This window comes from Benincasa hispida, chromosome 5 (assembly GCF_009727055.1).
Source record: "Benincasa hispida cultivar B227 chromosome 5, ASM972705v1, whole genome shotgun sequence".
NCBI classification, from domain to species: Eukaryota; Viridiplantae; Streptophyta; class Magnoliopsida; order Cucurbitales; family Cucurbitaceae; genus Benincasa; species Benincasa hispida.
Genome location: NC_052353.1, coordinates 10119237 through 10125236, shown reverse-complemented (window position 1 = coordinate 10125236; position 6000 = coordinate 10119237).

Genomic DNA, 6000 nt, shown 5'->3' with positions numbered 1-6000 from the left:
GTATTGTACATTAGTCTCCCGAGTCATTAGGATAAGTGGGAGATTATTGGGATTGGTGTCCTAATTCTCCCAGAGTTTCATTGTTTTGTAACGATACACATTGTTCAATGAATAAAATAAATGTTATTTAATTCTGGCATTTACTCATATCCAATAAACAAAGCTCCTTGGTTATCTTATGTGAACTTAAGCATGTATATGTGATATACAAGTGAATCATGCCTTAAGTGATAACCTAAATCGGTCTGTAGTTTAAGGATTGAGGTGGGATACCTGATCCTTGTGACACTACGGATACGGCTCGCTTTGTAGAGGTTTATAAGTGTTGTAAAACTACTACAGATGGTAGATCCTAACCATTCATGTGGAGACATGGAGCGGGAGTGTCCTATACAAAGAGTTTGTATAAGATTTGGACCACGAGATGACTAGACTCTGTATATAACGTCGTTGATACTAGAGACTTGCATCTCACCTAAACGACCATAGATGACACGACCTCAATCCTGAGTGTTTTGTGAACTCCTGCCTTTAAGGGTGGTCCTTTAATTAGTATGGGGGTGAATGATCAGATTGTCAACTCAACATGCCTACCTTTTTGGGAACTTGTCTGATCTGGGAGCTGAGAATTCAATCCATAAGATGGAATTCACTCCTTTCCTGAAGTAGGGATAAGTAAAGAGATTGCTCCCTTAAGGGTTGATTCCGAGGCTTGAACATAGTGGTCATGGCTTCTCTTTGGAAGAGAAGACTCAGTCATAGTAGGACTATGACTTATGTTCATTAGAGGGATCAGTGGTACTTAAAGAGAAAGATGTAACTAAAAGGGCATAACGGTTATTGGCCCAGCTGTACTTACGAGCGATCTGTGCAAGGTTGTCGCACTGCTGATTGGTTAAGATGGACACATAATATATCTGTAGTGAGAAGAGTTCAGCTGTCGGTCTTTAGTGGAGTGCCTGGCAGTTAACGGATGGTGGATCCCGTGACTAAAGAGTTTAGTCAATTATTCACGTACCATTAGAGCTCTTATACACATCTAGATGTGTATAAGAGACAGGAACAGAGCCCACCCTCTGGATTCTCACACCGAGAATACCAAGGTCGCTTTGTTGGTGGTGTCAGACTCAACTTGACATCATCGAAGTTTGCTGGAGGCCGTTCGTGGTGCTGTGGAGGTCGTTCGCGTCGCTAAGGACGAGCGCGATGTTCGTTCGTGTTGCGGCTGTCTCTTATACACATCTAGATGTGTATAAGAGACAGCTTTTATATTGTATTGTACATTAGTCTCCCGAGTCATTAGGATAAGTGGGAGATTATTGGGATTGGTGTCCTAATTCTCCCAGAGTTTCATTGTTTTGTAAAGATACACATTGTTCAATGAATAAAATAAGTGTTATTTAATTCTGACATTTACTCATATCCAATAAACAAAGCTCCTTGGTTATCTTATGTGAACTTAAGCATGTATATGTCTGTCTCTTATACACATCTAGATGTGTATAAGAGACAGCCCTTTGGATTCTCACACCGAGAATACCAAGGTCGCTTTGTTGGTGGTGTCAGACTCAACTTGACATCATCGAAGTTTGCTGGAGGCCGTTCGTGGTGCTGTGGAGGTCGTTCGCGTCGCTAAGGACGAGCGCGATGTTCGTTCGTGTTGCGGAGGAGTTCGCGACCGAGGAGATTGTTGAGGACGAGCGCGAAGTGTTCATGTTGTGTTGTTGTTGTGTTGCGGTCGTGTAGATCGAGCATTCGTGATTGCTGATTGTTCGAGCGATCGCGCATCGGAGCGTGGAGACGTTTCTGCCGATGTGCGTAGGGTTTGCTTTCTATGCATTTGTATTTATTCATGGTGTAATTTTTCTGTATAATCGCATAACCGTTTTTTTGCAAGTCGACTGTAAATGATTTGTTGATTCATGATTGTAATTTGGAATAGTCTTGCTTTTGCTGCTCATGGAAATTGTGATTTCGATTTCCTTCAAAAATAACGTATCGTATATGTTATTAATCTCCTATTGAAGTTTTCTAATAACTCTATCATATAGAAGTTATTAAACTGCCACTGAAATGTTATATTTAGTAGATTTATATTTAGGCTCTTTTCGACTAATAAAAAAACCATAATTCTATGTAGTTTATCCAAGTATAACTCTTATGATTGGATTTTAACCTACAATTTTTAGGTGATAAACCATTTTATTACCTCACATCATTTACGTATGCTCTTAAAACCGATTACCAACGCTCAATAATTCAACCATAATCCCTAGGTAGGAGGTGTTCTATAAACCGTCAACTTAAGTACCCCCAGCCTTAGATAGGATTATATACCGAAAGAGTTTGTAATCTAGGTTTTATAAGTTTTAACCATTAAAACAGTGGCCAACCTACGTGAGCATGCAGCTGTTGATTATGGATTTTAAATGTCTAACCCAATTTTATAACAACTTATAGAACTTTAGACATGCTAAACATCCATAACATACACGAGGCATTCAACATTTAATATAACATTTATATTAAATACAAGAAACCCTAACATGCATATTATATATTGTAACAATTATAACATACTTTCAATACATGTAACATGCTTCCTATGATGGGATTTTAAATCTAAATGACATACTATATGCACATACAAGATTTATTTAATTATAACATGCATCAAATGAATAAATAATTAAACACGGACTAATATAGCTTTAGTTTTGGCAAAAACATAGAAGGCTAACTATTACAATCAGCTTCAAAACTACCTTTGAACCGCTCGAACCGCTCCAAACCGAATCCAAGTATCTTGAACCGGACCATCAAAGTCTAAACCGAACCAGGCAAAAACACTTTGAGGCTAAACCGGATTAGACCTTGAGAAAATCGGTCGAACCGACTGCTCTCGGTCCAACCTCAAAGTCTTGTAAAGGTCAATCGTGTAGAGCTAAAGGTAATCGTCTAGCTCCATCGTCTTATGTTGTGAAAGGGGTACACGATCACTTAGTGTTTGCCTCAACTAAACGATTGTTTAGCTTTATCGCATAAAACTACACGATCGCTTAGTGTCTGCCAAAGCTACACGATCGTTTAGCTCTATCATATAGAACTACACGATCGCTCAACTCCATCGCTTAACTATCGCTTAGTTCTATCGTATAGAACTAAACGATTACTTAACACCATCGTCTAGCGCTTCATGTCATCATTTAGTATCTGTCGTAGCTAAACGATTGCTTAGCTCCATCGTATAGAACATTATCGCGTCGCTTAGCATTTCGTCTGCACGATCGCTTAGCTCCGCATCTAAACGATTGCTTAGCGCTATCGCATATCACTTTATCGCATCGCTTAGCGCGCATTGTAGCTAAACAATCGTGTAGTACCATCGTATAGTAAATTCAACGTATCGCTTAGTTCCCACACTAAAGTTAAACGATCGCTTAGTACTATCGTATAGCAAGTTGAACATATCATTTAGCTCCTGTAGGTACATGATCGTCTAGCATTCAACATCACAACAACTAGCGCCCATTGCTATACGATCGTCTAGCTTTTCTTCACATCGTGTAACGTCTGGAACTAGATGATCGTTTAGCAACTGAAACCTCAACAACGATTTTGAGCAGAAGCTGAAAACTGGAACAACAACTTGGCCTCTTTCACTTGTTTCTTCAATTACATCTTAATTTTGACTCTAATGACTTCAAATAAATTACAGACTCTTGCTAACATATAAAAGCTTATCAAACAAGAGCCAATTACAAATTTAAATGAGAAATTAAAGAGAATTAAAATGCCAAAACTCAGAAAACCATATCAGTGCATCAGTTTCATATTTCTAATATAAAATACCCACCAAATCAAAATTAAACCGAATTGAATTCTTATATGATGCTCTGATACCAATTGTAGGATTGTATCAGCAACGGCGGAAGCACAAGAATCATCTAAGCACTTAAATTCACTACTTTTGGCAAAATATAAAACATGCTCTTGCAGAAAAACAAATGAGTTTCAAGACATATCTCTTGTAGAATTTCTTCAAAACTCCTTCTCCAGCTATTATCTTCTCCAAATCTTGTTGCAAACCACCTCAAGATCTTCCCCGCTATTCTCTTGGTGCTCTAGATTGAGTTGTGTGACTCAAAACAAGCTTGAATCAATGGATGAAGAAGAAATGCTCACTGTAGTAATTTTGTTGAATAACTTTTTCCTCAAATCGAATTTTCTTTCAAATTCTCTATAGATTGCATGCCCGATTTTCACTCCAATCCCTTCATTATATTGCAGATCAACATGCAAAGGAAAGACTTGCATGAGTTGCAGCTCATGCTTGGAGAAGACAAGGCAAAGTGAATGCATTCTTGTGTGAGCTAGTGATGAAATGAATAATGGAAAATCAACATTTTCCATTTAAGTGTTTTGTTTTTTTTTTCTCCTTTTCAATTTTATCATAAATTTGATTTTAAAATAAAAAAAACTATTTTGATTTTAAAAAATGAAAATTTTAATTAATTTCATAAATTAATTATTTAAATAAAACTTAATTAATTTAATATCAAATATGAAATTAATTTTTCAAATTAACTTATCACAATATTCTAGAGCTAGTCTGTTACGAGCTAGTAGGGGGACCTCGCGGAACTACAGATCATGGGCTCCAACGATCCGAGATTAATTGGCTAAACTCATTAGACCAGATTAATCCTCATTCGTTAACTAATGGGTCACTCCATTAAAGCTCATAGTTGCACTCTCTTCACGATAGATATATTATGTCCACATGATTTAACCATAATCAGCAAGTCAACCCTTCACGAATTGTTCGTAATAACGACTGGATCAAATATCTGTTTTACCCCCGAGATTACGTTTTATTCCTAAGTCCCTACTGATCCTCTAATGAACAACTGGTTTGTGATCCAATCACTAAACCAAACTCTCTCAACCTAGTGAGAGGGTGGGGCCTCTTATTCAAGACCTGGATTCAGTACTTGAGAGAACAACATTTCTCTTATTCCTAAATTGGGTAGGCGTGAACTCCGTCTTGCACCCTATGTCCCCAACTATCTATCCGGTCTTACCCCTGAAATGGGAGTCTTATTGAGCCGACGTTGTTGAGTCAACCCTCACCTATGCAAATCTAAGGGCAATCCTAAATAAACAAAAGTTCATAGTTAGTTCAGGATTAAGATCTAGTTACCTAGGTCATCTAGGTGAAATATTCAGTTTTAAATAGTAAACAATGTTATAAAGTAAGAATGACTTATTTCTTGGTGGATCTTATGTAAACTCATTGCATAGGACGCCTCCACTCCTCATATCATAACATGTACGAATTAGTATCACATCGTATGTGGCACTTTATAACTCTTTGTAACAACTACAGAGTAGGTCGCATCCAATGGTGTTACCAGAATAAGGTACCCAACCTTATTCATGTAGCATAGATCATTTTGACTATTTACTCGAACCTGATCCACTTTTATGTCTCCACATAAAGTTCAAATACTCATACAATAGTCATTGGTTTTAGTTTATTGAATTTAGATTTTTATACAATTTATGAAATCAATAATAAGTATATTGATTATAGAAAATGTTTATCATTTTATAAACTGCGAGTTTTAGTACATAAAAACCAACAAGTTGGTCATCAGAGTTTGTCGTCGGCGCCAATTGGTCGTTGGAGTTGGTAGCATGAAGGTGATCGTCAGAGTTGGGTCACCAAGGTGGTTGTCGGAGTTGGTCGCGTGAAGGTTGTCGGAGCTTGGAGTTAGTCATCGGAGCTTTCATTAGATGTGGTTGTCGGAGTCTAGATTTCGTCGCCATAATTTTCATCGGAGGTGGTTGTCGAAGCCCGAAGTTAGTTCTCACAATGACCGATGGGTAGAGCCACTGAAAACATGTGAAAAAGGGAGAATTGGGGTGAGTTGGGGTGAGTTGGTAAATTATACCAACTCAACTCCACCAACATTTAAAGTTGATGGACCAAACAAT